The sequence below is a fragment of the Eleutherodactylus coqui genome, chromosome 1 (genome assembly GCF_035609145.1).
Source record: "Eleutherodactylus coqui strain aEleCoq1 chromosome 1, aEleCoq1.hap1, whole genome shotgun sequence".
NCBI lineage: Eukaryota > Metazoa > Chordata > Amphibia > Anura > Eleutherodactylidae > Eleutherodactylus > Eleutherodactylus coqui.
This window is the reverse complement of record NC_089837.1, coordinates 9,240,830-9,266,946: the sequence shown is the minus strand read 5'-3', so window position 1 is coordinate 9,266,946 and position 26,117 is coordinate 9,240,830. Positions and strand designations below refer to the sequence as shown.

The following is a 26,117-nucleotide window of genomic DNA, read 5'->3' as shown; positions in this document are numbered from 1 at the left end:
CCCGCTGCGCCACTCTGCTGCTGCTTAAACCTCTCTTACGAGAAGCCACATTACCGTCTGACTGTTGTCAAGCCACTAACGAAGCAGAAGAGTTGGCTTTAGTCACACTAGGGGTGAGAGTTGCATTTTCACGATTGAGAAGTGGTGCGAATTCTATGGCGTTGGTGGTATAGTGGTGAGCATAGCTGCCTTCCAAGCAGTTGACCCGGGTTCGATTCCCGGCCAACGCATTGTTTCTCTTGTTTTGAAGTATTCTTGTTAACACTCTCTCCAGAGGCCAATGGTTGTGCGGTCAGGCTCAAAAAGAGTGCGGCCAGGAGGTATGCAGCTGCAAAGTCTGTGCAAGAGAGCCTCCAAGTTGAAGCATGCAAGGTTATCGGACACTCAAAAGCATCCTTCGAGCCGGAATCGAACCAGCGACCTAAGGATTGCTAACTAGCTACTACAGTCCTCCGCTCTACCAGCTGAGCTATCGAAGGTTTAGCCAGATATGCGTGCAGCTGCTTCCTAGGTTTTTGTGTCAGTGCCAACTAAAAAGAAGTTGGCCCTTCATTTGAAGGTAGTGCCAAGTGGAAGTTTTGGAGGATGCGGGCATCGATCCCGCTACCTCTCGCATGCTAAGCGAGCGCTCTACCATTTGAGCTAATCCCCCTCTACGGTTGCTGGCTTCTGGCACTCGGGTCACACCGCAGTCATGTTATCATGCCTAAACCAAGCTTTGACCATGGGAGAAGAAAGGTTTCTTTTTTTTTTTTTTTTTTTTTAAGTGTGGATTTTTTGGTGCCTTGAAATATAAAGGACAGTGGAGTTTGCTGGGCTTTGGGTGGCCTGAAAGAACGAGACAGTGAATTTTTGGGGTACCTTTTTCCTGGGAGCATGAAAAATACAAAACTCTGCGCCTAGCAGAGGATGGTTTCGATCCATCGACCTCTGGGTTATGGGCCCAGCACGCTCCCGCTGCGCCACTCTGCTGCTGCTTAAACCTCTCTTACGAGAAGCCACATTACCGTCTGACTGTTGTCAAGCCACTAACGAAGCAGAAGAGTTGGCTTTAGTCACACTAGGGGTGAGAGTTGCATTTTCACGATTGAGAAGTGGTGCGAATTCTATGGCGTTGGTGGTATAGTGGTGAGCATAGCTGCCTTCCAAGCAGTTGACCCGGGTTCGATTCCCGGCCAACGCATTGTTACTCTTGTTTTGAAGTATTCTTGTTAACACTCTCTCCAGAGGCCAATGGTTGTGCTGTCAGGCTCAAAAAGAGTGCGGCCAGGAGGTATGCAGCTGCAAAGTCTGTGCAAGAGAGCCTCCAAGTTGAAGCATGCAAGGTTATCGGACACTCAAAAGCATCCTTCGAGCCGGAATCGAACCAGCGACCTAAGGATTGCTAACTAGCTACTACAGTCCTCCGCTCTACCAGCTGAGCTATCGAAGGTTTAGCCAGATATGCGTGCAGCTGCTTCCTAGGTTTTTGTGTCAGTGCCAACTAAAAAGAAGTTGGCCCTTCATTTGAAGGTAGTGCCAAGTGGAAGTTTTGGAGGATGCGGGCATCGATCCCGCTACCTCTCGCATGCTAAGCGAGCGCTCTACCATTTGAGCTAATCCCCCTCTACGGTTGCTGGCTTCTGGCACTCGGGTCACACCGCAGTCATGTTATCATGCCTAAACCAAGCTTTGACCATGGGAGAAGAAAGGTTTCTTTTTTTTTTTTTTTTTTTAAGTGTGGATTTTTTGGTGCCTTGAAATATAAAGGACAGTGGAGTTTGCTGGGCTTTGGGTGGCCTGAAAGAACGAGACAGTGAATTTTTGGGGTACCTTTTTCCTGGGAGCATGAAAAATACAAAACTCTGCGCCTAGCAGAGGATGGTTTCGATCCATCGACCTCTGGGTTATGGGCCCAGCACGCTCCCGCTGCGCCACTCTGCTGCTGCTTAAACCTCTCTTACGAGAAGCCACATTACCGTCTGACTGTTGTCAAGCCACTAACGAAGCAGAAGAGTTGGCTTTAGTCACACTAGGGGTGAGAGTTGCATTTTCACGATTGAGAAGTGGTGCGAATTCTATGGCGTTGGTGGTATAGTGGTGAGCATAGCTGCCTTCCAAGCAGTTGACCCGGGTTCGATTCCCGGCCAACGCATTGTTTCTCTTGTTTTGAAGTATTCTTGTTAACACTCTCTCCAGAGGCCAATGGTTGTGCGGTCAGGCTCAAAAAGAGTGCGGCCAGGAGGTATGCAGCTGCAAAGTCTGTGCAAGAGAGCCTCCAAGTTGAAGCATGCAAGGTTATCGGACACTCAAAAGCATCCTTCGAGCCGGAATCGAACCAGCGACCTAAGGATTGCTAACTAGCTACTACAGTCCTCCGCTCTACCAGCTGAGCTATCGAAGGTTTAGCCAGATATGCGTGCAGCTGCTTCCTAGGTTTTTGTGTCAGTGCCAACTAAAAAGAAGTTGGCCCTTCATTTGAAGGTAGTGCCAAGTGGAAGTTTTGGAGGATGCGGGCATCGATCCCGCTACCTCTCGCATGCTAAGCGAGCGCTCTACCATTTGAGCTAATCCCCCTCTACGGTTGCTGGCTTCTGGCACTCGGGTCACACCGCAGTCATGTTATCATGCCTAAACCAAGCTTTGATCATGGGAGAAGAAAGGTTTCTTTCTTTTTTTTTTTTTTTAAGTGTGGATTTTTTGGTGCCTTGAAATATAAAGGACAGTGGAGTTTGCTGGGCTTTGGGTGGCCTGAAAGAACGAGACAGTGAATTTTTGGGGTACCTTTTTCCTGGGAGCATGAAAAATACAAAACTCTGCGCCTAGCAGAGGATGGTTTCGATCCATCGACCTCTGGGTTATGGGCCCAGCACGCTCCCGCTGCGCCACTCTGCTGCTGCTTAAACCTCTCTTACGAGAAGCCACATTACCGTCTGACTGTTGTCAAGCCACTAACGAAGCAGAAGAGTTGGCTTTAGTCACACTAGGGGTGAGAGTTGCATTTTCACGATTGAGAAGTGGTGCGAATTCTATGGCGTTGGTGGTATAGTGGTGAGCATAGCTGCCTTCCAAGCAGTTGACCCGGGTTCGATTCCCGGCCAACGCATTGTTTCTCTTGTTTTGAAGTATTCTTGTTAACACTCTCTCCAGAGGCCAATGGTTGTGCGGTCAGGCTCAAAAAGAGTGCGGCCAGGAGGTATGCAGCTGCAAAGTCTGTGCAAGAGAGCCTCCAAGTTGAAGCATGCAAGGTTATCGGACACTCAAAAGCATCCTTCGAGCCGGAATCGAACCAGCGACCTAAGGATTGCTAACTAGCTACTACAGTCCTCCGCTCTACCAGCTGAGCTATCGAAGGTTTAGCCAGATATGCGTGCAGCTGCTTCCTAGGTTTTTGTGTCAGTGCCAACTAAAAAGAAGTTGGCCCTTCATTTGAAGGGCCAAGTGGAAGTTTTGGAGGATGCGGGCATCGATCCCGCTACCTCTCGCATGCTAAGCGAGCGCTCTACCATTTGAGCTAATCCCCCTCTACGGTTGCTGGCTTCTGGCACTCGGGTCACACCGCAGTCATGTTATCATGCCTAAACCAAGCTTTGACCATGGGAGAAGAAAGGTTTCTTTTTTTTTTTTTTTTTTTTTAAGTGTGGATTTTTTGGTGCCTTGAAATATAAAGGACAGTGGAGTTTGCTGGGCTTTGGGTGGCCTGAAAGAACGAGACAGTGAATTTTTGGGGTACCTTTTTCCTGGGAGCATGAAAAATACAAAACTCTGCGCCTAGCAGAGGATGGTTTCGATCCATCGACCTCTGGGTTATGGGCCCAGCACGCTCCCGCTGCGCCACTCTGCTGCTGCTTAAACCTCTCTTACGAGAAGCCACATTACCGTCTGACTGTTGTCAAGCCACTAACGAAGCAGAAGAGTTGGCTTTAGTCACACTAGGGGTGAGAGTTGCATTTTCACGATTGAGAAGTGGTGCGAATTCTATGGCGTTGGTGGTATAGTGGTGAGCATAGCTGCCTTCCAAGCAGTTGACCCGGGTTCGATTCCCGGCCAACGCATTGTTTCTCTTGTTTTGAAGTATTCTTGTTAACACTCTCTCCAGAGGCCAATGGTTGTGCGGTCAGGCTCAAAAAGAGTGCGGCCAGGAGGTATGCAGCTGCAAAGTCTGTGCAAGAGAGCCTCCAAGTTGAAGCATGCAAGGTTATCGGACACTCAAAAGCATCCTTCGAGCCGGAATCGAACCAGCGACCTAAGGATTGCTAACTAGCTACTACAGTCCTCCGCTCTACCAGCTGAGCTATCGAAGGTTTAGCCAGATATGCGTGCAGCTGCTTCCTAGGTTTTTGTGTCAGTGCCAACTAAAAAGAAGTTGGCCCTTCATTTGAAGGGCCAAGTGGAAGTTTTGGAGGATGCGGGCATCGATCCCGCTACCTCTCGCATGCTAAGCGAGCGCTCTACCATTTGAGCTAATCCCCCTCTACGGTTGCTGGCTTCTGGCACTCGGGTCACACCGCAGTCATGTTATCATGCCTAAACCAAGCTTTGATCATGGGAGAAGAAAGGTTTCTTTCTTTTTTTTTTTTTTTAAGTGTGGATTTTTTGGTGCCTTGAAATATAAAGGACAGTGGAGTTTGCTGGGCTTTGGGTGGCCTGAAAGAACGAGACAGTGAATTTTTGGGGTACCTTTTTCCTGGGAGCATGAAAAATACAAAACTCTGCGCCTAGCAGAGGATGGTTTCGATCCATCGACCTCTGGGTTATGGGCCCAGCACGCTCCCGCTGCGCCACTCTGCTGCTGCTTAAACCTCTCTTACGAGAAGCCACATTACCGTCTGACTGTTGTCAAGCCACTAACGAAGCAGAAGAGTTGGCTTTAGTCACACTAGGGGTGAGAGTTGCATTTTCACGATTGAGAAGTGGTGCGAATTCTATGGCGTTGGTGGTATAGTGGTGAGCATAGCTGCCTTCCAAGCAGTTGACCCGGGTTCGATTCCCGGCCAACGCATTGTTTCTCTTGTTTTGAAGTATTCTTGTTAACACTCTCTCCAGAGGCCAATGGTTGTGCGGTCAGGCTCAAAAAGAGTGCGGCCAGGAGGTATGCAGCTGCAAAGTCTGTGCAAGAGAGCCTCCAAGTTGAAGCATGCAAGGTTATCGGACACTCAAAAGCATCCTTCGAGCCGGAATCGAACCAGCGACCTAAGGATTGCTAACTAGCTACTACAGTCCTCCGCTCTACCAGCTGAGCTATCGAAGGTTTAGCCAGATATGCGTGCAGCTGCTTCCTAGGTTTTTGTGTCAGTGCCAACTAAAAAGAAGTTGGCCCTTCATTTGAAGGGCCAAGTGGAAGTTTTGGAGGATGCGGGCATCGATCCCGCTACCTCTCGCATGCTAAGCGAGCGCTCTACCATTTGAGCTAATCCCCCTCTACGGTTGCTGGCTTCTGGCACTCGGGTCACACCGCAGTCATGTTATCATGCCTAAACCAAGCTTTGACCATGGGAGAAGAAAGGTTTCTTTTTTTTTTTTTTTTTTTAAGTGTGGATTTTTTGGTGCCTTGAAATATAAAGGACAGTGGAGTTTGCTGGGCTTTGGGTGGCCTGAAAGAACGAGACAGTGAATTTTTGGGGTACCTTTTTCCTGGGAGCATGAAAAATACAAAACTCTGCGCCTAGCAGAGGATGGTTTCAATCCATCGACCTCTGGGTTATGGGCCCAGCACGCTCCCGCTGCGCCACTCTGCTGCTGCTTAAACCTCTCTTACGAGAAGCCACATTACCGTCTGACTGTTGTCAAGCCACTAACGAAGCAGAAGAGTTGGCTTTAGTCACACTAGGGGTGAGAGTTGCATTTTCACGATTGAGAAGTGGTGCGAATTCTATGGCGTTGGTGGTATAGTGGTGAGCATAGCTGCCTTCCAAGCAGTTGACCCGGGTTCGATTCCCGGCCAACGCATTGTTTCTCTTGTTTTGAAGTATTCTTGTTAACACTCTCTCCAGAGGCCAATGGTTGTGCGGTCAGGCTCAAAAAGAGTGCGGCCAGGAGGTATGCAGCTGCAAAGTCTGTGCAAGAGAGCCTCCAAGTTGAAGCATGCAAGGTTATCGGACACTCAAAAGCATCCTTCGAGCTGGAATCGAACCAGCGACCTAAGGATTGCTAACTAGCTACTACAGTCCTCCGCTCTACCAGCTGAGCTATCGAAGGTTTAGCCAGATATGCGTGCAGCTGCTTCCTAGGTTTTTGTGTCAGTGCCAACTAAAAAGAAGTTGGCCCTTCATTTGAAGGTAGTGCCAAGTGGAAGTTTTGGAGGATGCGGGCATCGATCCCGCTACCTCTCGCATGCTAAGCGAGCGCTCTACCATTTGAGCTAATCCCCCTCTACGGTTGCTGGCTTCTGGCACTCGGGTCACACCGCAGTCATGTTATCATGCCTAAACCAAGCTTTGACCATGGGAGAAGAAAGGTTTCTTTCTTTTTTTTTTTTTTTTTTTGTTAAGTGTGGATTTTTTGGTGCCTTGAAATATAAAGGACAGTGGAGTTTGCTGGGCTTTGGGTGGCCTGAAAGAACGAGACAGTGAATTTTTGGGGTACCTTTTTCCTGGGAGCATGAAAAATACAAAACTCTGCGCCTAGCAGAGGATGGTTTCGATCCATCGACCTCTGGGTTATGGGCCCAGCACGCTCCCGCTGCGCCACTCTGCTGCTGCTTAAACCTCTCTTACGAGAAGCCACATTACCGTCTGACTGTTGTCAAGCCACTAACGAAGCAGAAGAGTTGGCTTTAGTCACACTAGGGGTGAGAGTTGCATTTTCACGATTGAGAAGTGGTGCGAATTCTATGGCGTTGGTGGTATAGTGGTGAGCATAGCTGCCTTCCAAGCAGTTGACCCGGGTTCGATTCCCGGCCAACGCATTGTTACTCTTGTTTTGAAGTATTCTTGTTAACACTCTCTCCAAAGGCCAATGGTTGTGCGGTCAGGCTCAAAAAGAGTGCGCCCAGGAGGTATGCAGCTGCAAAGTCTGTGCGAGAGAGCCTCCGAGTTGAAGCATGCAAGGTTGTCGGACACTCAAAAGCATCCTTCGAGCCGGAATCGAACCAGCGACCTACTACAGTCCTCCGCTCTACCAGCTGAGCTATCGAAGGTTTAGCCAGATATGCGTGCAGCTGCTTCCTAGGTTTTTGTGTCAGTGCCAACTAAAAAGAAGTTGGCCCTTCATTTGAAGGTAGTGCCAAGTGGAAGTTTTGGAGGATGCGGGCATCGATCCCGCTACCTCTCGCATGCTAAGCAAGCGCTCTACCATTTGAGCTAATCCCCCTCTACGGTTGCTGGCTTCTGGCACTCGGGTCACACCGCAGTCATGTTATCATGCCTAAACCAAGCTTTGACCATGGGAGAAGAAAGGTTTCTTTCTTTTTTTTTTTTTTTTTTTTAAGTGTGGATTTTTTGGTGCCTTGAAATATAAAGGACAGTGGAGTTTGCTGGGCTTTGGGTGGCCTGAAAGAACGAGACAGTGAATTTTTGGGGTACCTTTTTCCTGGGAGCATGAAAAATACAAAACTCTGCGCCTAGCAGAGGATGGTTTCGATCCATCGACCTCTGGGTTATGGGCCCAGCACGCTCCCGCTGCGCCACTCTGCTGCTGCTTAAACCTCTCTTACGAGAAGCCACATTACCGTCTGACTGTTGTCAAGCCACTAACGAAGCAGAAGAGTTGGCTTTAGTCACACTAGGGGTGAGAGTTGCATTTTCACGATTGAGAAGTGGTGCGAATTCTATGGCGTTGGTGGTATAGTGGTGAGCATAGCTGCCTTCCAAGCAGTTGACCCGGGTTCGATTCCCGGCCAACGCATTGTTACTCTTGTTTTGAAGTATTCTTGTTAACACTCTCTCCAAAGGCCAATGGTTGTGCGGTCAGGCTCAAAAAGAGTGCGCCCAGGAGGTATGCAGCTGCAAAGTCTGTGCGAGAGAGCCTCCGAGTTGAAGCATGCAAGGTTGTCGGACACTCAAAAGCATCCTTCGAGCCGGAATCGAACCAGCGACCTAAGGATTGCTAATTAGCTACTACAGTCCTCCGCTCTACCAGCTGAGCTATCGAAGGTTTAGCCAGATATGCGTGCAGCTGCTTCCTAGGTTTTTGTGTCAGTGCCAACTAAAAAGAAGTTGGCCCTTCATTTGAAGGTAGTGCCAAGTGGAAGTTTTGGAGGATGCGGGCATCGATCCCGCTACCTCTCGCATGCTAAGCGAGCGCTCTACCATTTGAGCTAATCCCCCTCTACGGTTGCTGGCTTCTGGCACTCGGGTCACACCGCAGTCATGTTATCATGCCTAAACCAAGCTTTGACCATGGGAGAAGAAAGGTTTTTTCTTTTTTTTTTTTTTTTTTTTAAGTGTGGATTTTTTGGTGCCTTGAAATATAAAGGACAGTGGAGTTTGCTGGGCTTTGGGTGGCCTGAAAGAACGAGACAGTGAATTTTTGGGGTACCTTTTTCCTGGGAGCATGAAAAATACAAAACTCTGCGCCTAGCAGAGGATGGTTTCGATCCATCGACCTCTGGGTTATGGGCCCAGCACGCTCCCGCTGCGCCACTCTGCTGCTGCTTAAACCTCTCTTACGAGAAGCCACATTACCGTCTGACTGTTGTCAAGCCACTAACGAAGCAGAAGAGTTGGCTTTAGTCACACTAGGGGTGAGAGTTGCATTTTCACGATTGAGAAGTGGTGCGAATTCTATGGCGTTGGTGGTATAGTGGTGAGCATAGCTGCCTTCCAAGCAGTTGACCCGGGTTCGATTCCCGGCCAACGCATTGTTACTCTTGTTTTGAAGTATTCTTGTTAACACTCTCTCCAAAGGCCAATGGTTGTGCGGTCAGGCTCAAAAAGAGTGCGCCCAGGAGGTATGCAGCTGCAAAGTCTGTGCGAGAGAGCCTCCGAGTTGAAGCATGCAAGGTTGTCGGACACTCAAAAGCATCCTTCGAGCCGGAATCGAACCAGCGACCTACTACAGTCCTCCGCTCTACCAGCTGAGCTATCGAAGGTTTAGCCAGATATGCGTGCAGCTGCTTCCTAGGTTTTTGTGTCAGTGCCAACTAAAAAGAAGTTGGCCCTTCATTTGAAGGTAGTGCCAAGTGGAAGTTTTGGAGGATGCGGGCATCGATCCCGCTACCTCTCGCATGCTAAGCAAGCGCTCTACCATTTGAGCTAATCCCCCTCTACGGTTGCTGGCTTCTGGCACTCGGGTCACACCGCAGTCATGTTATCATGCCTAAACCAAGCTTTGACCATGGGAGAAGAAAGGTTTCTTTCTTTTTTTTTTTTTTTTTTTTAAGTGTGGATTTTTTGGTGCCTTGAAATATAAAGGACAGTGGAGTTTGCTGGGCTTTGGGTGGCCTGAAAGAACGAGACAGTGAATTTTTGGGGTACCTTTTTCCTGGGAGCATGAAAAATACAAAACTCTGCGCCTAGCAGAGGATGGTTTCGATCCATCGACCTCTGGGTTATGGGCCCAGCACGCTCCCGCTGCGCCACTCTGCTGCTGCTTAAACCTCTCTTACGAGAAGCCACATTACCGTCTGACTGTTGTCAAGCCACTAACGAAGCAGAAGAGTTGGCTTTAGTCACACTAGGGGTGAGAGTTGCATTTTCACGATTGAGAAGTGGTGCGAATTCTATGGCGTTGGTGGTATAGTGGTGAGCATAGCTGCCTTCCAAGCAGTTGACCCGGGTTCGATTCCCGGCCAACGCATTGTTACTCTTGTTTTGAAGTATTCTTGTTAACACTCTCTCCAAAGGCCAATGGTTGTGCGGTCAGGCTCAAAAAGAGTGCGCCCAGGAGGTATGCAGCTGCAAAGTCTGTGCGAGAGAGCCTCCGAGTTGAAGCATGCAAGGTTGTCGGACACTCAAAAGCATCCTTCGAGCCGGAATCGAACCAGCGACCTAAGGATTGCTAATTAGCTACTACAGTCCTCCGCTCTACCAGCTGAGCTATCGAAGGTTTAGCCAGATATGCGTGCAGCTGCTTCCTAGGTTTTTGTGTCAGTGCCAACTAAAAAGAAGTTGGCCCTTCATTTGAAGGTAGTGCCAAGTGGAAGTTTTGGAGGATGCGGGCATCGATCCCGCTACCTCTCGCATGCTAAGCGAGCGCTCTACCATTTGAGCTAATCCCCCTCTACGGTTGCTGGCTTCTGGCACTCGGGTCACACCGCAGTCATGTTATCATGCCTAAACCAAGCTTTGACCATGGGAGAAGAAAGGTTTTTTCTTTTTTTTTTTTTTTTTTTAAGTGTGGATTTTTTGGTGCCTTGAAATATAAAGGACAGTGGAGTTTGCTGGGCTTTGGGTGGCCTGAAAGAACGAGACAGTGAATTTTTGGGGTACCTTTTTCCTGGGAGCATGAAAAATACAAAACTCTGCGCCTAGCAGAGGATGGTTTCGATCCATCGACCTCTGGGTTATGGGCCCAGCACGCTCCCGCTGCGCCACTCTGCTGCTGCTTAAACCTCTCTTACGAGAAGCCACATTACCGTCTGACTGTTGTCAAGCCACTAACGAAGCAGAAGAGTTGGCTTTAGTCACACTAGGGGTGAGAGTTGCATTTTCACGATTGAGAAGTGGTGCGAATTCTATGGCGTTGGTGGTATAGTGGTGAGCATAGCTGCCTTCCAAGCAGTTGACCCGGGTTCGATTCCCGGCCAACGCATTGTTACTCTTGTTTTGAAGTATTCTTGTTAACACTCTCTCCAAAGGCCAATGGTTGTGCGGTCAGGCTCAAAAAGAGTGCGCCCAGGAGGTATGCAGCTGCAAAGTCTGTGCGAGAGAGCCTCCGAGTTGAAGCATGCAAGGTTGTCGGACACTCAAAAGCATCCTTCGAGCCGGAATCGAACCAGCGACCTAAGGATTGCTAATTAGCTACTACAGTCCTCCGCTCTACCAGCTGAGCTATCGAAGGTTTAGCCAGATATGCGTGCAGCTGCTTCCTAGGTTTTTGTGTCAGTGCCAACTAAAAAGAAGTTGGCCCTTCATTTGAAGGGCCAAGTGGAAGTTTTGGAGGATGCGGGCATCGATCCCGCTACCTCTCGCATGCTAAGCGAGCGCTCTACCATTTGAGCTAATCCCCCTCTACGGTTGCTGGCTTCTGGCACTCGGGTCACACCGCAGTCATGTTATCATGCCTAAACCAAGCTTTGACCATGGGAGAAGAAAGGTTTCTTTCTTTTTTTTTTTTTTTTTTTTTTAAGTGTGGATTTTTTGGTGCCTTGAAATATAAAGGACAGTGGAGTTTGCTGGGCTTTGGGTGGCCTGAAAGAACGAGACAGTGAATTTTTGGGGTACCTTTTTCCTGGGAGCATGAAAAATACAAAACTCTGCGCCTAGCAGAGGATGGTTTCGATCCATCGACCTCTGGGTTATGGGCCCAGCACGCTCCCGCTGCGCCACTCTGCTGCTGCTTAAACCTCTCTTACGAGAAGCCACATTACCGTCTGACTGTTGTCAAGCCACTAACGAAGCAGAAGAGTTGGCTTTAGTCACACTAGGGGTGAGAGTTGCATTTTCACGATTGAGAAGTGGTGCGAATTCTATGGTGTTGGTGGTATAGTGGTGAGCATAGCTGCCTTCCAAGCAGTTGACCCGGGTTCGATTCCCGGCCAACGCATTGTTACTCTTGTTTTGAAGTATTCTTGTTAACACTCTCTCCAAAGGCCAATGGTTGTGCGGTCAGGCTCAAAAAGAGTGCGCCCAGGAGGTATGCAGCTGCAAAGTCTGTGCGAGAGAGCCTCCGAGTTGAAGCATGCAAGGTTGTCGGACACTCAAAAGCATCCTTCGAGCCGGAATCGAACCAGCGACCTACTACAGTCCTCCGCTCTACCAGCTGAGCTATCGAAGGTTTAGCCAGATATGCGTGCAGCTGCTTCCTAGGTTTTTGTGTCAGTGCCAACTAAAAAGAAGTTGGCCCTTCATTTGAAGGTAGTGCCAAGTGGAAGTTTTGGAGGATGCGGGCATCGATCCCGCTACCTCTCGCATGCTAAGCGAGCGCTCTACCATTTGAGCTAATCCCCCTCTACGGTTGCTGGCTTCTGGCACTCGGGTCACACCGCAGTCATGTTATCATGCCTAAACCAAGCTTTGACCATGGGAGAAGAAAGGTTTCTTTCTTTTTTTTTTTTTTTTTTTTTTAAGTGTGGATTTTTTGGTGCCTTGAAATATAAAGGACAGTGGAGTTTGCTGGGCTTTGGGTGGCCTGAAAGAACGAGACAGTGAATTTTTGGGGTACCTTTTTCCTGGGAGCATGAAAAATACAGAACTCTGCGCCTAGCAGAGGATGGTTTCGATCCATCGACCTCTGGGTTATGGGCCCAGCACGCTCCCGCTGTGCCACTCTGCTGCTGCTTAAACCTCTCTTACGAGAAGCCACATTACCGTCTGACTGTTGTCAAGCCACTAACGAAGCAGAAGAGTTGGCTTTAGTCACACTAGGGGTGAGAGTTGCATTTTCACGATTGAGAAGTGGTGCGAATTCTATGGCGTTGGTGGTATAGTGGTGAGCATAGCTGCCTTCCAAGCAGTTGACCCGGGTTCGATTCCCGGCCAACGCATTGTTACTCTTGTTTTGAAGTATTCTTGTTAACACTTTCTCCAAAGGTCAATGGTTGTGCGGTCAGGCTCAAAAAGAGTGCGCCCAGGAGGTATGCAGCTGCAAAGTCTGTGCGAGAGAGCCTCCGAGTTGAAGCATGCAAGGTTGTCGGACACTCAAAAGCATCCTTCGAGCCGGAATCGAACCAGCGACCTACTACAGTCCTCCGCTCTACCAGCTGAGCTATCGAAGGTTTAGCCAGATATGCGTGCAGCTGCTTCCTAGGTTTTTGTGTCAGTGCCAACTAAAAAGAAGTTGGCCCTTCATTTGAAGGTAGTGCCAAGTGGAAGTTTTGGAGGATGCGGGCATCGATCCCGCTACCTCTCGCATGCTAAGCGAGCGCTCTACCATTTGAGCTAATCCCCCTCTACGGTTGCTGGCTTCTGGCACTCGGGTCACACCGCAGTCATGTTATCATGCCTAAACCAAGCTTTGACCATGGGAGAAGAAAGGTTTCTTTCTTTTTTTTTTTTTTAAGTGTGGATTTTTTGGTGCCTTGAAATATAAAGGACAGTGGAGTTTGCTGGGCTTTGGGTGGCCTGAAAGAACGAGACAGTGAATTTTTGGGGTACCTTTTTCCTGGGAGCATGAAAAATACAAAACTCTGCGCCTAGCAGAGGATGGTTTCGATCCATCGACCTCTGGGTTATGGGCCCAGCACGCTCCCGCTGCGCCACTCTGCTGCTGCTTAAACCTCTCTTACGAGAAGCCACATTACCGTCTGACTGTTGTCAAGCCACTAACGAAGCAGAAGAGTTGGCTTTAGTCACACTAGGGGTGAGAGTTGCATTTTCACGATTGAGAAGTGGTGCGAATTCTATGGTGTTGGTGGTATAGTGGTGAGCATAGCTGCCTTCCAAGCAGTTGACCCGGGTTCGATTCCCGGCCAACGCATTGTTACTCTTGTTTTGAAGTATTCTTGTTAACACTCTCTCCAAAGGCCAATGGTTGTGCGGTCAGGCTCAAAAAGAGTGCGCCCAGGAGGTATGCAGCTGCAAAGTCTGTGCGAGAGAGCCTCCGAGTTGAAGCATGCAAGGTTGTCGGACACTCAAAAGCATCCTTCGAGCCGGAATCGAACCAGCGACCTACTACAGTCCTCCGCTCTACCAGCTGAGCTATCGAAGGTTTAGCCAGATATGCGTGCAGCTGCTTCCTAGGTTTTTGTGTCAGTGCCAACTAAAAAGAAGTTGGCCCTTCATTTGAAGGTAGTGCCAAGTGGAAGTTTTGGAGGATGCGGGCATCGATCCCGCTACCTCTCGCATGCTAAGCGAGCGCTCTACCATTTGAGCTAATCCCCCTCTACGGTTGCTGGCTTCTGGCACTCGGGTCACACCGCAGTCATGTTATCATGCCTAAACCAAGCTTTGACCATGGGAGAAGAAAGGTTTCTTTCTTTTTTTTTTTTTTTTTTTTTTAAGTGTGGATTTTTTGGTGCCTTGAAATATAAAGGACAGTGGAGTTTGCTGGGCTTTGGGTGGCCTGAAAGAACGAGACAGTGAATTTTTGGGGTACCTTTTTCCTGGGAGCATGAAAAATACAGAACTCTGCGCCTAGCAGAGGATGGTTTCGATCCATCGACCTCTGGGTTATGGGCCCAGCACGCTCCCGCTGCGCCACTCTGCTGCTGCTTAAACCTCTCTTACGAGAAGCCACATTACCGTCTGACTGTTGTCAAGCCACTAACGAAGCAGAAGAGTTGGCTTTAGTCACACTAGGGGTGAGAGTTGCATTTTCACGATTGAGAAGTGGTGCGAATTCTATGGCGTTGGTGGTATAGTGGTGAGCATAGCTGCCTTCCAAGCAGTTGACCCGGGTTCGATTCCCGGCCAACGCATTGTTACTCTTGTTTTGAAGTATTCTTGTTAACACTTTCTCCAAAGGTCAATGGTTGTGCGGTCAGGCTCAAAAAGAGTGCGCCCAGGAGGTATGCAGCTGCAAAGTCTGTGCGAGAGAGCCTCCGAGTTGAAGCATGCAAGGTTGTCGGACACTCAAAAGCATCCTTCGAGCCGGAATCGAACCAGCGACCTACTACAGTCCTCCGCTCTACCAGCTGAGCTATCGAAGGTTTAGCCAGATATGCGTGCAGCTGCTTCCTAGGTTTTTGTGTCAGTGCCAACTAAAAAGAAGTTGGCCCTTCATTTGAAGGTAGTGCCAAGTGGAAGTTTTGGAGGATGCGGGCATCGATCCCGCTACCTCTCGCATGCTAAGCGAGCGCTCTACCATTTGAGCTAATCCCCCTCTACGGTTGCTGGCTTCTGGCACTCGGGTCACACCGCAGTCATGTTATCATGCCTAAACCAAGCTTTGACCATGGGAGAAGAAAGGTTTCTTTCTTTTTTTTTTTTTTTTTTTAAGTGTGGATTTTTTGGTGCCTTAAAATATAAAGGACAGTGGAGTTTGCTGGGCTTTGGGTGGCCTGAAAGAACGAGACAGTGAATTTTTGGGGTACCTTTTTCCTGGGAGCATGAAAAATACAAAACTCTGCGCCTAGCAGAGGATGGTTTCGATCCATCGACCTCTGGGTTATGGGCCCAGCACGCTCCCACTGCGCCACTCTGCTGCTGCTTAAACCTCTCTTACGAGAAGCCACATTACCGTCTGACTGTTGTCAAGCCACTAACGAAGCAGAAGAGTTGGCTTTAGTCACACTAGGGGTGAGAGTTGCATTTTCACGATTGAGAAGTGGTGCGAATTCTATGGCGTTGGTGGTATAGTGGTGAGCATAGCTGCCTTCCAAGCAGTTGACCCGGGTTCGATTCCCGGCCAACGCATTGTTACTCTTGTTTTGAAGTATTCTTGTTAACACTCTCTCCAAAGGCCAATGGTTGTGCGGTCAGGCTCAAAAAGAGTGCGCCCAGGAGGTATGCAGCTGCAAAGTCTGTGCGAGAGAGCCTCCGAGTTGAAGCATGCAAGGTTGTCGGACACTCAAAAGCATCCTTCGAGCCGGAATCGAACCAGCGACCTAAGGATTGCTAATTAGCTACTACAGTCCTCCGCTCTACCAGCTGAGCTATCGAAGGTTTAGCCAGATATGCGTGCAGCTGCTTCCTAGGTTTTTGTGTCAGTGCCAACTAAAAAGAAGTTGGCCCTTCATTTGAAGGTAGTGCCAAGTGGAAGTTTTGGAGGATGCGGGCATCGATCCAGCTACCTCTCGCATGCTAAGCGAGCGCTCTACCATTTGAGCTAATCCCCCTCTACGGTTGCTGGCTTCTGGCACTCGGGTCACACCGCAGTCATGTTATCATGCCTAAACCAAGCTTTGACCATGGGAGAAGAAAGGTTTCTTTCTTTTTTTTTTTTTTAAGTGTGGATTTTTTGGTGCCTTGAAATATAAAGGACAGTGGAGTTTGCTGGGCTTTGGGTGGCCTGAAAGAACGAGACAGTGAATTTTTGGGGTACCTTTTTCCTGGGAGCATGAAAAATACAAAACTCTGCGCCTAGCAGAGGATGGTTTCGATCCATCGACCTCTGGGTTATGGGCCCAGCACGCTCCCGCTGCGCCACTCTGCTGCTGCTTAAACCTCTCTTACGAGAAGCCACATTACCGTCTGACTGTTGTCAAGCCACTAACGAAGCAGAAGAGTTGGCTTTAGTCACACTAGGGGTGAGAGTTGCATTTTCACGATTGAGAAGTGGTGCGAATTCTATGGCGTTGGTGGTATAGTGGTGAGCATAGCTGCCTTCCAAGCAGTTGACCCGGGTTCGATTCCCGGCCAACGCATTGTTACTCTTGTTTTGAAGTATTCTTGTTAACACTCTCTCCAAAGGCCAATGGTTGTGCGGTCAGGCTCAAAAAGAGTGCGCCCAGGAGGTATGCAGCTGCAAAGTCTGTGCGAGAGAGCCTCCGAGTTGAAGCATGCAAGGTTGTCGGACACTCAAAAGCATCCTTCGAGCCGGAATCGAACCAGCGACCTAAGGATTGCTAATTAGCTACTACAGTCCTCCGCTCTACCAGCTGAGCTATCGAAGGTTTAGCCAGATATGCGTGCAGCTGCTTCCTAGGTTTTTGTGTCAGTGCCAACTAAAAAGAAGTTGGCCCTTCATTTGAAGGTAGTGCCAAGTGGAAGTTTTGGAGGATGCGGGCATCGATCCCGCTACCTCTCGCATGCTAAGCGAGCGCTCTACCATTTGAGCTAATCCCCCTCTACGGTTGCTGGCTTCTGGCATTCGGGTCACACCGCAGTCATGTTATCATGCCTAAACCAAGCTATGACCATGGGAGAAGAAAGGTTTCTTTTTTTTTTTTTTTTTAAGTGTGGATTTTTTGGTGCCTTGAAATATAAAGGACAGTGGAGTTTGCTGGGCTTTGAGTGGCCTGAAAGAACGAGACAGTGAATTTTTGGGGTACCTTTTTCCTGGGAGCATGAAAAATACAAAACTCTGCGCCTAGCAGAGGATGGTTTCGATCCATCGACCTCTGGGTTATGGGCCCAGCACGCTCCCGCTGCGCCACTCTGCTGCTGCTTAAACCTCTCTTACGAGAAGCCACATTACCGTCTGACTGTTGTCAAGCCACTAACGAAGCAGAAGAGTTGGCTTTAGTCACACTAGGGGTGAGAGTTGCATTTTCACGATTGAGAAGTGGTGCGAATTCTATGGCGTTGGTGGTATAGTGGTGAGCATAGCTGCCTTCCAAGCAGTTGACCCGGGTTCGATTCCCGGCCAACGCATTGTTTCTCTTGTTTTGAAGTATTCTTGTTAACACTCTCTCCAGAGGCCAATGGTTGTGCGGTCAGGCTCAAAAAGAGTGCGGCCAGGAGGTATGCAGCTGCAAAGTCTGTGCAAGAGAGCCTCCAAGTTGAAGCATGCAAGGTATCGGACACTCAAAAGCATCCTTCGAGCCGGAATCGAACCAGCGACCTAAGGATTGCTAACTAGCTACTACAGTCCTCCGCTCTACCAGCTGAGCTATCGAAGGTTTAGCCAGATATGCGTGCAGCTGCTTCCTAGGTTTTTGTGTCAGTGCCAACTAAAAAGAAGTTGGCCCTTCATTTGAAGGTAGTGCCAAGTGGAAGTTTTGGAGGATGCGGGCATCGATCCCGCTACCTCTCGCATGCTAAGCGAGCGCTCTACCATTTGAGCTAATCCCCCTCTACGGTTGCTGGCTTCTGGCACTCGGGTCACACCGCAGTCATGTTATCATGCCTAAACCAAGCTTTGACCATGGGAGAAGAAAGGTTTCTTTTTTTTTTTTTTTTTTTAAGTGTGGATTTTTTGGTGCCTTAAATATAAAGGACAGTGGAGTTTGCTGGGCTTTGGGTGGCCTGAAAGAACGAGACAGTGAATTTTTGGGGTACCTTTTTCCTGGGAGCATGAAAAATACAAAACTCTGCGCCTAGCAGAGGATGGTTTCGATCCATCGACCTCTGGGTTATGGGCCCAGCACGCTCCCGCTGCGCCACTCTGCTGCTGCTTAAACCTCTCTTACGAGAAGCCACATTACCGTCTGACTGTTGTCAAGCCACTAACGAAGCAGAAGAGTTGGCTTTAGTCACACTAGGGGTGAGAGTTGCATTTTCACGATTGAGAAGTGGTGCGAATTCTATGGCGTTGGTGGTATAGTGGTGAGCATAGCTGCCTTCCAAGCAGTTGACCCGGGTTCGATTCCCGGCCAACGCATTGTTTCTCTTGTTTTGAAGTATTCTTGTTAACACTCTCTCCAGAGGCCAATGGTTGTGCGGTCAGGCTCAAAAAGAGTGCGGCCAGGAGGTATGCAGCTGCAAAGTCTGTGCAAGAGAGCCTCCAAGTTGAAGCATGCAAGGTTATCGGACACTCAAAAGCATCCTTCGAGCCGGAATCGAACCAGCGACCTAAGGATTGCTAACTAGCTACTACAGTCCTCCGCTCTACCAGCTGAGCTATCGAAGGTTTAGCCAGATATGCGTGCAGCTGCTTCCTAGGTTTTTGTGTCAGTGCCAACTAAAAAGAAGTTGGCCCTTCATTTGAAGGTAGTGCCAAGTGGAAGTTTTGGAGGATGCGGGCATCGATCCCGCTACCTCTCGCATGCTAAGCGAGCGCTCTACCATTTGAGCTAATCCCCCTCTACGGTTGCTGGCTTCTGGCACTCGGGTCACACCGCAGTCATGTTATCATGCCTAAACCAAGCTTTGACCATGGGAGAAGAAAGGTTTCTTTTTTTTTTTTTTTTTTAAGTGTGGATTTTTTGGTGCCTTAAATATAAAGGACAGTGGAGTTTGCTGGGCTTTGGGTGGCCTGAAAGAACGAGACAGTGAATTTTTGGGGTACCTTTTTCCTGGGAGCATGAAAAATACAAAACTCTGCGCCTAGCAGAGGATGGTTTCGATCCATCGACCTCTGGGTTATGGGCCCAGCACGCTCCCGCTGCGCCACTCTGCTGCTGCTTAAACCTCTCTTACGAGAAGCCACATTACCGTCTGACTGTTGTCAAGCCACTAACGAAGCAGAAGAGTTGGCTTTAGTCACACTAGGGGTGAGAGTTGCATTTTCACGATTGAGAAGTGGTGCGAATTCTATGGCGTTGGTGGTATAGTGGTGAGCATAGCTGCCTTCCAAGCAGTTGACCCGGGTTCGATTCCCGGCCAACGCATTGTTTCTCTTGTTTTGAAGTATTCTTGTTAACACTCTCTCCAGAGGCCAATGGTTGTGCGGTCAGGCTCAAAAAGAGTGCGGCCAGGAGGTATGCAGCTGCAAAGTCTGTGCAAGAGAGCCTCCAAGTTGAAGCATGCAAGGTTATCGGACACTCAAAAGCATCCTTCGAGCCGGAATCGAACCAGCGACCTAAGGATTGCTAACTAGCTACTACAGTCCTCCGCTCTACCAGCTGAGCTATCGAAGGTTTAGCCAGATATGCGTGCAGCTGCTTCCTAGGTTTTTGTGTCAGTGCCAACTAAAAAGAAGTTGGCCCTTCATTTGAAGGTAGTGCCAAGTGGAAGTTTTGGAGGATGCGGGCATCGATCCCGCTACCTCTCGCATGCTAAGCGAGCGCTCTACCATTTGAGCTAATCCCCCTCTACGGTTGCTGGCTTCTGGCACTCGGGTCACACCGCAGTCATGTTATCATGCCTAAACCAAGCTTTGACCATGGGAGAAGAAAGGTTTCTTTTTTTTTTTTTTTTTTTTTTTTTTTTTTAAGTGTGGATTTTTTGGTGCCTTAAATATAAAGGACAGTGGAGTTTGCTGGGCTTTGGGTGGCCTGAAAGAACGAGACAGTGAATTTTTGGGGTACCTTTTTCCTGGGAGCATGAAAAATACAAAACTCTGCGCCTAGCAGAGGATGGTTTCGATCCATCGACCTCTGGGTTATGGGCCCAGCACGCTCCCGCTGCGCCACTCTGCTGCTGCTTAAACCTCTCTTACGAGAAGCCACATTACCGTCTGACTGTTGTCAAGCCACTAACGAAGCAGAAGAGTTGGCTTTAGTCACACTAGGGGTGAGAGTTGCATTTTCACGATTGAGAAGTGGTGCGAATTCTATGGCGTTGGTGGTATAGTGGTGAGCATAGCTGCCTTCCAAGCAGTTGACCCGGGTTCGATTCCCGGCCAACGCATTGTTTCTCTTGTTTTGAAGTATTCTTGTTAACACTCTCTCCAGAGGCCAATGGTTGTGCGGTCAGGCTCAAAAAGAGTGCGGCCAGGAGGTATGCAGCTGCAAAGTCTGTGCAAGAGAGCCTCCAAGTTGAAGCATGCAAGGTATCGGACACTCAAAAGCATCCTTCGAGCCGGAATCGAACCAGCGACCTAAGGATTGCTAACTAGCTACTACAGTCCTCCGCTCTACCAGCTGAGCTATCGAAGGTTTAGCCAGATATGCGTGCAGCTGCTTCCTAGGTTTTTGTGTCAGTGCCAACTAAAAAGAAGTTGGCCCTTCATTTGAAGGTAGTGCCAAGTGGAAGTTTTGGAGGATGCGGGCATCGATCCCGCTACCTCTCGCATGCTAAGCGAGCGCTCTACCATTTGAGCTAATCCCCCTCTACGGTTGCTGGCTTCTGGCATTCGGGTCACACCGCAGTCATGTTATCATGCCTAAACCAAGCTATGACCATGGGAGAAGAAAGGTTTCTTTTTTTTTTTTTTTTTTTAAGTGTGGATTTTTTGGTGCCTTGAAATATAAAGGACAGTGGAGTTTGCTGGGCTTTGGGTGGCCTGAAAGAACGAGACAGTGAATTTTTGGGGTACCTTTTTCCTGGGAGCATGAAAAATACAAAACTCTGCGCCTAGCAGAGGATGGTTTCGATCCATCGACCTCTGGGTTATGGGCCCAGCACGCTCCCGCTGCGCCACTCTGCTGCTGCTTAAACCTCTCTTACGAGAAGCCACATTACCGTCTGACTGTTGTCAAGCCACTAACGAAGCAGAAGAGTTGGCTTTAGTCACACTAGGGGTGAGAGTTGCATTTTCACGATTGAGAAGTGGTGCGAATTCTATGGCGTTGGTGGTATAGTGGTGAGCATAGCTGCCTTCCAAGCAGTTGACCCGGGTTCGATTCCCGGCCAACGCATTGTTTCTCTTGTTTTGAAGTATTCTTGTTAACACTCTCTCCAGAGGCCAATGGTTGTGCGGTCAGGCTCAAAAAGAGTGCGGCCAGGAGGTATGCAGCTGCAAAGTCTGTGCAAGAGAGCCTCCAAGTTGAAGCATGCAAGGTTATCGGACACTCAAAAGCATCCTTCGAGCCGGAATCGAACCAGCGACCTAAGGATTGCTAACTAGCTACTACAGTCCTCCGCTCTACCAGCTGAGCTATCGAAGGTTTAGCCAGATATGCGTGCAGCTGCTTCCTAGGTTTTTGTGTCAGTGCCAACTAAAAAGAAGTTGGCCCTTCATTTGAAGGTAGTGCCAAGTGGAAGTTTTGGAGGATGCGGGCATCGATCCCGCTACCTCTCGCATGCTAAGCGAGCGCTCTACCATTTGAGCTAATCCCCCTCTACGGTTGCTGGCTTCTGGCATTCGGGTCACACCGCAGTCATGTTATCATGCCTAAACCAAGCTATGACCATGGGAGAAGAAAGGTTTCTTTTTTTTTTTTTTTTTAAGTGTGGATTTTTTGGTGCCTTGAAATATAAAGGACAGTGGAGTTTGCTGGGCTTTGGGTGGCCTGAAAGAACGAGACAGTGAATTTTTGGGGTACCTTTTTCCTGGGAGCATGAAAAATACAAAACTCTGCGCCTAGCAGAGGATGGTTTCGATCCATCGACCTCTGGGTTATGGGCCCAGCACGCTCCCGCTGCGCCACTCTGCTGCTGCTTAAACCTCTCTTACGAGAAGCCACATTACCGTCTGACTGTTGTCAAGCCACTAACGAAGCAGAAGAGTTGGCTTTAGTCACACTAGGGGTGAGAGTTGCATTTTCACGATTGAGAAGTGGTGCGAATTCTATGGCGTTGGTGGTATAGTGGTGAGCATAGCTGCCTTCCAAGCAGTTGACCCGGGTTCGATTCCCGGCCAACGCATTGTTTCTCTTGTTTTGAAGTATTCTTGTTAACACTCTCTCCAGAGGCCAATGGTTGTGCGGTCAGGCTCAAAAAGAGTGCGGCCAGGAGGTATGCAGCTGCAAAGTCTGTGCAAGAGAGCCTCCAAGTTGAAGCATGCAAGGTTATCGGACACTCAAAAGCATCCTTCGAGCCGGAATCGAACCAGCGACCTAAGGATTGCTAACTAGCTACTACAGTCCTCCGCTCTACCAGCTGAGCTATCGAAGGTTTAGCCAGATATGCGTGCAGCTGCTTCCTAGGTTTTTGTGTCAGTGCCAACTAAAAAGAAGTTGGCCCTTCATTTGAAGGTAGTGCCAAGTGGAAGTTTTGGAGGATGCGGGCATCGATCCCGCTACCTCTCGCATGCTAAGCGAGCGCTCTACCATTTGAGCTAATCCCCCTCTACGGTTGCTGGCTTCTGGCACTCGGGTCACACCGCAGTCATGTTATCATGCCTAAACCAAGCTTTGACCATGGGAGAAGAAAGGTTTCTTTTTTTTTTTTTTTTAAGTGTGGATTTTTTGGTGCCTTAAATATAAAGGACAGTGGAGTTTGCTGGGCTTTGGGTGGCCTGAAAGAACGAGACAGTGAATTTTTGGGGTACCTTTTTCCTGGGAGCATGAAAAATACAAAACTCTGCGCCTAGCAGAGGATGGTTTCGATCCATCGACCTCTGGGTTATGGGCCCAGCACGCTCCCGCTGCGCCACTCTGCTGCTGCTTAAACCTCTCTTACGAGAAGCCACATTACCGTCTGACTGTTGTCAAGCCACTAACGAAGCAGAAGAGTTGGCTTTAGTCACACTAGGGGTGAGAGTTGCATTTTCACGATTGAGAAGTGGTGCGAATTCTATGGCGTTGGTGGTATAGTGGTGAGCATAGCTGCCTTCCAAGCAGTTGACCCGGGTTCGATTCCCGGCCAACGCATTGTTTCTCTTGTTTTGAAGTATTCTTGTTAACACTCTCTCCAGAGGCCAATGGTTGTGCGGTCAGGCTCAAAAAGAGTGCGGCCAGGAGGTATGCAGCTGCAAAGTCTGTGCAAGAGAGCCTCCAAGTTGAAGCATGCAAGGTTATCGGACACTCAAAAGCATCCTTCGAGCCGGAATCGAACCAGCGACCTAAGGATTGCTAACTAGCTACTACAGTCCTCCGCTCTACCAGCTGAGCTATCGAAGGTTTAGCCAGATATGCGTGCAGCTGCTTCCTAGGTTTTTGTGTCAGTGCCAACTAAAAAGAAGTTGGCCCTTCATTTGAAGGTAGTGCCAAGTGGAAGTTTTGGAGGATGCGGGCATCGATCCCGCTACCTCTCGCATGCTAAGCGAGCGCTCTACCATTTGAGCTAATCCCCCTCTACGGTTGCTGGCTTCTGGCACTCGGGTCACACCGCAGTCATGTTATCATGCCTAAACCAAGCTTTGACCATGGGAGAAGAAAGGTTTCTTTTTTTTTTTTTTTTTTTAAGTGTGGATTTTTTGGTGCCTTAAATATAAAGGACAGTGGAGTTTGCTGGGCTTTGGGTGGCCTGAAAGAACGAGACAGTGAATTTTTGGGGTACCTTTTTCCTGGGAGCATGAAAAATACAAAACTCTGCGCCTAGCAGAGGATGGTTTCGATCCATCGACCTCTGGGTTATGGGCCCAGCACGCTCCCGCTGCGCCACTCTGCTGCTGCTTAAACCTCTCTTACGAGAAGCCACATTACCGTCTGACTGTTGTCAAGCCACTAACGAAGCAGAAGAGTTGGCTTTAGTCACACTAGGGGTGAGAGTTGCATTTTCACGATTGAGAAGTGGTGCGAATTCTATGGCGTTGGTGGTATAGTGGTGAGCATAGCTGCCTTCCAAGCAGTTGACCCGGGTTCGATTCCCGGCCAACGCATTGTTTCTCTTGTTTTGAAGTATTCTTGTTAACACTCTCTCCAGAGGCCAATGGTTGTGCGGTCAGGCTCAAAAAGAGTGCGGCCAGGAGGTATGCAGCTGCAAAGTCTGTGCAAGAGAGCCTCCAAGTTGAAGCATGCAAGGTATCGGACACTCAAAAGCATCCTTCGAGCCGGAATCGAACCAGCGACCTAAGGATTGCTAACTAGCTACTACAGTCCTCCGCTCTACCAGCTGAGCTATCGAAGGTTTAGCCAGATATGCGTGCAGCTGCTTCCTAGGTTTTTGTGTCAGTGCCAACTAAAAAGAAGTTGGCCCTTCATTTGAAGGTAGTGCCAAGTGGAAGTTTTGGAGGATGCGGGCATCGATCCCGCTACCTCTCGCATGCTAAGCGAGCGCTCTACCATTTGAGCTAATCCCCCTCTACGGTTGCTGGCTTCTGGCATTCGGGTCACACCGCAGTCATGTTATCATGCCTAAACCAAGCTATGACCATGGGAGAAGAAAGGTTTCTTTTTTTTTTTTTTTTAAGTGTGGATTTTTTGGTGCCTTGAAATATAAAGGACAGTGGAGTTTGCTGGGCTTTGGGTGGCCTGAAAGAACGAGACAGTGAATTTTTGGGGTACCTTTTTCCTGGGAGCATGAAAAATACAAAACTCTGCGCCTAGCAGAGGATGGTTTCGATCCATCGACCTCTGGGTTATGGGCCCAGCACGCTCCCGCTGCGCCACTCTGCTGCTGCTTAAACCTCTCTTACGAGAAGCCACATTACCGTCTGACTGTTGTCAAGCCACTAACGAAGCAGAAGAGTTGGCTTTAGTCACACTAGGGGTGAGAGTTGCATTTTCACGATTGAGAAGTGGTGCGAATTCTATGGCGTTGGTGGTATAGTGGTGAGCATAGCTGCCTTCCAAGCAGTTGACCCGGGTTCGATTCCCGGCCAACGCATTGTTTCTCTTGTTTTGAAGTATTCTTGTTAACACTCTCTCCAGAGGCCAATGGTTGTGCGGTCAGGCTCAAAAAGAGTGCGGCCAGGAGGTATGCAGCTGCAAAGTCTGTGCAAGAGAGCCTCCAAGTTGAAGCATGCAAGGTATCGGACACTCAAAAGCATCCTTCGAGCCGGAATCGAACCAGCGACCTAAGGATTGCTAACTAGCTACTACAGTCCTCCGCTCTACCAGCTGAGCTATCGAAGGTTTAGCCAGATATGCGTGCAGCTGCTTCCTAGGTTTTTGTGTCAGTGCCAACTAAAAAGAAGTTGGCCCTTCATTTGAAGGTAGTGCCAAGTGGAAGTTTTGGAGGATGCGGGCATCGATCCCGCTACCTCTCGCATGCTAAGCGAGCGCTCTACCATTTGAGCTAATCCCCCTCTACGGTTGCTGGCTTCTGGCACTCGGGTCACACCGCAGTCATGTTATCATGCCTAAACCAAGCTTTGACCATGGGAGAAGAAAGGTTTCTTTTTTTTTTTTTTTTTAAGTGTGGATTTTTTGGTGCCTTAAATATAAAGGACAGTGGAGTTTGCTGGGCTTTGGGTGGCCTGAAAGAACGAGACAGTGAATTTTTGGGGTACCTTTTTCCTGGGAGCATGAAAAATACAAAACTCTGCGCCTAGCAGAGGATGGTTTCGATCCATCGACCTCTGGGTTATGGGCCCAGCACGCTCCCGCTGCGCCACTCTGCTGCTGCTTAAACCTCTCTTACGAGAAGCCACATTACCGTCTGACTGTTGTCAAGCCACTAACGAAGCAGAAGAGTTGGCTTTAGTCACACTAGGGGTGAGAGTTGCATTTTCACGATTGAGAAGTGGTGCGAATTCTATGGCGTTGGTGGTATAGTGGTGAGCATAGCTGCCTTCCAAGCAGTTGACCCGGGTTCGATTCCCGGCCAACGCATTGTTTCTCTTGTTTTGAAGTATTCTTGTTAACACTCTCTCCAGAGGCCAATGGTTGTGCGGTCAGGCTCAAAAAGAGTGCGGCCAGGAGGTATGCAGCTGCAAAGTCTGTGCAAGAGAGCCTCCAAGTTGAAGCATGCAAGGTATCGGACACTCAAAAGCATTCTTCGAGCCGGAATCGAACCAGCGACCTAAGGATTGCTAACTAGCTACTACAGTCCTCCGCTCTACCAGCTGAGCTATCGAAGGTTTAGCCAGATATGCGTGCAGCTGCTTCCTAGGTTTTTGTGTCAGTG

At 49.0% G+C, this 26,117-nt stretch overlaps 27 non-coding genes across 27 annotated transcripts; 26 read left to right on the top strand and 1 right to left on the bottom strand.

Annotated features, from left to right (window-relative positions):
• Nucleotides 1-158: 158 nt before the first annotated feature.
• Nucleotides 159-230, top strand: TRNAG-UCC (transfer RNA glycine (anticodon UCC)). The gene has a single exon. It is a non-coding gene; the product is annotated as a tRNA-Gly (tRNA).
• Nucleotides 231-1,111: 881 nt separating this feature from the next.
• Nucleotides 1,112-1,183, top strand: TRNAG-UCC (transfer RNA glycine (anticodon UCC)). Its single transcript has one exon. It is a non-coding gene; the product is annotated as a tRNA-Gly (tRNA).
• Nucleotides 1,184-2,062: 879 nt separating this feature from the next.
• TRNAG-UCC (transfer RNA glycine (anticodon UCC)) lies at nucleotides 2,063-2,134 on the top strand. The gene has a single exon. It is a non-coding gene; the product is annotated as a tRNA-Gly (tRNA).
• An 879-nt stretch (nucleotides 2,135-3,013) lies between these two features.
• On the top strand, nucleotides 3,014-3,085 carry TRNAG-UCC (transfer RNA glycine (anticodon UCC)). Its single transcript has one exon. It is a non-coding gene; the product is annotated as a tRNA-Gly (tRNA).
• An 877-nt stretch (nucleotides 3,086-3,962) lies between these two features.
• Nucleotides 3,963-4,034, top strand: TRNAG-UCC (transfer RNA glycine (anticodon UCC)). The gene has a single exon. It is a non-coding gene; the product is annotated as a tRNA-Gly (tRNA).
• Nucleotides 4,035-4,909: 875 nt separating this feature from the next.
• TRNAG-UCC (transfer RNA glycine (anticodon UCC)) lies at nucleotides 4,910-4,981 on the top strand. Its single transcript has one exon. It is a non-coding gene; the product is annotated as a tRNA-Gly (tRNA).
• An 875-nt stretch (nucleotides 4,982-5,856) lies between these two features.
• Nucleotides 5,857-5,928, top strand: TRNAG-UCC (transfer RNA glycine (anticodon UCC)). The gene has a single exon. It is a non-coding gene; the product is annotated as a tRNA-Gly (tRNA).
• Nucleotides 5,929-6,814: 886 nt separating this feature from the next.
• TRNAG-UCC (transfer RNA glycine (anticodon UCC)) lies at nucleotides 6,815-6,886 on the top strand. The gene has a single exon. It is a non-coding gene; the product is annotated as a tRNA-Gly (tRNA).
• An 866-nt stretch (nucleotides 6,887-7,752) lies between these two features.
• Nucleotides 7,753-7,824, top strand: TRNAG-UCC (transfer RNA glycine (anticodon UCC)). The gene has a single exon. It is a non-coding gene; the product is annotated as a tRNA-Gly (tRNA).
• An 883-nt stretch (nucleotides 7,825-8,707) lies between these two features.
• TRNAG-UCC (transfer RNA glycine (anticodon UCC)) lies at nucleotides 8,708-8,779 on the top strand. Its single transcript has one exon. It is a non-coding gene; the product is annotated as a tRNA-Gly (tRNA).
• An 866-nt stretch (nucleotides 8,780-9,645) lies between these two features.
• On the top strand, nucleotides 9,646-9,717 carry TRNAG-UCC (transfer RNA glycine (anticodon UCC)). The gene has a single exon. It is a non-coding gene; the product is annotated as a tRNA-Gly (tRNA).
• Nucleotides 9,718-10,599: 882 nt separating this feature from the next.
• TRNAG-UCC (transfer RNA glycine (anticodon UCC)) lies at nucleotides 10,600-10,671 on the top strand. The gene has a single exon. It is a non-coding gene; the product is annotated as a tRNA-Gly (tRNA).
• Nucleotides 10,672-12,493: 1,822 nt separating this feature from the next.
• Nucleotides 12,494-12,565, top strand: TRNAG-UCC (transfer RNA glycine (anticodon UCC)). The gene has a single exon. It is a non-coding gene; the product is annotated as a tRNA-Gly (tRNA).
• Nucleotides 12,566-14,365: 1,800 nt separating this feature from the next.
• Nucleotides 14,366-14,437, top strand: TRNAG-UCC (transfer RNA glycine (anticodon UCC)). The gene has a single exon. It is a non-coding gene; the product is annotated as a tRNA-Gly (tRNA).
• Nucleotides 14,438-15,302: 865 nt separating this feature from the next.
• TRNAG-UCC (transfer RNA glycine (anticodon UCC)) lies at nucleotides 15,303-15,374 on the top strand. The gene has a single exon. It is a non-coding gene; the product is annotated as a tRNA-Gly (tRNA).
• An 878-nt stretch (nucleotides 15,375-16,252) lies between these two features.
• On the top strand, nucleotides 16,253-16,324 carry TRNAG-UCC (transfer RNA glycine (anticodon UCC)). The gene has a single exon. It is a non-coding gene; the product is annotated as a tRNA-Gly (tRNA).
• A 163-nt stretch (nucleotides 16,325-16,487) lies between these two features.
• On the bottom strand, nucleotides 16,488-16,573 carry TRNAY-GUA (transfer RNA tyrosine (anticodon GUA)). The gene is given in 2 exon segments: nucleotides 16,488-16,523; nucleotides 16,537-16,573. It is a non-coding gene; the product is annotated as a tRNA-Tyr (tRNA).
• Nucleotides 16,574-17,201: 628 nt separating this feature from the next.
• Nucleotides 17,202-17,273, top strand: TRNAG-UCC (transfer RNA glycine (anticodon UCC)). Its single transcript has one exon. It is a non-coding gene; the product is annotated as a tRNA-Gly (tRNA).
• Nucleotides 17,274-18,150: 877 nt separating this feature from the next.
• TRNAG-UCC (transfer RNA glycine (anticodon UCC)) lies at nucleotides 18,151-18,222 on the top strand. The gene has a single exon. It is a non-coding gene; the product is annotated as a tRNA-Gly (tRNA).
• An 877-nt stretch (nucleotides 18,223-19,099) lies between these two features.
• On the top strand, nucleotides 19,100-19,171 carry TRNAG-UCC (transfer RNA glycine (anticodon UCC)). The gene has a single exon. It is a non-coding gene; the product is annotated as a tRNA-Gly (tRNA).
• An 889-nt stretch (nucleotides 19,172-20,060) lies between these two features.
• Nucleotides 20,061-20,132, top strand: TRNAG-UCC (transfer RNA glycine (anticodon UCC)). The gene has a single exon. It is a non-coding gene; the product is annotated as a tRNA-Gly (tRNA).
• Nucleotides 20,133-21,010: 878 nt separating this feature from the next.
• Nucleotides 21,011-21,082, top strand: TRNAG-UCC (transfer RNA glycine (anticodon UCC)). Its single transcript has one exon. It is a non-coding gene; the product is annotated as a tRNA-Gly (tRNA).
• Nucleotides 21,083-21,959: 877 nt separating this feature from the next.
• TRNAG-UCC (transfer RNA glycine (anticodon UCC)) lies at nucleotides 21,960-22,031 on the top strand. Its single transcript has one exon. It is a non-coding gene; the product is annotated as a tRNA-Gly (tRNA).
• An 875-nt stretch (nucleotides 22,032-22,906) lies between these two features.
• On the top strand, nucleotides 22,907-22,978 carry TRNAG-UCC (transfer RNA glycine (anticodon UCC)). Its single transcript has one exon. It is a non-coding gene; the product is annotated as a tRNA-Gly (tRNA).
• Nucleotides 22,979-23,856: 878 nt separating this feature from the next.
• On the top strand, nucleotides 23,857-23,928 carry TRNAG-UCC (transfer RNA glycine (anticodon UCC)). Its single transcript has one exon. It is a non-coding gene; the product is annotated as a tRNA-Gly (tRNA).
• An 875-nt stretch (nucleotides 23,929-24,803) lies between these two features.
• TRNAG-UCC (transfer RNA glycine (anticodon UCC)) lies at nucleotides 24,804-24,875 on the top strand. The gene has a single exon. It is a non-coding gene; the product is annotated as a tRNA-Gly (tRNA).
• An 875-nt stretch (nucleotides 24,876-25,750) lies between these two features.
• On the top strand, nucleotides 25,751-25,822 carry TRNAG-UCC (transfer RNA glycine (anticodon UCC)). Its single transcript has one exon. It is a non-coding gene; the product is annotated as a tRNA-Gly (tRNA).
• Nucleotides 25,823-26,117: the final 295 nt, after the last annotated feature.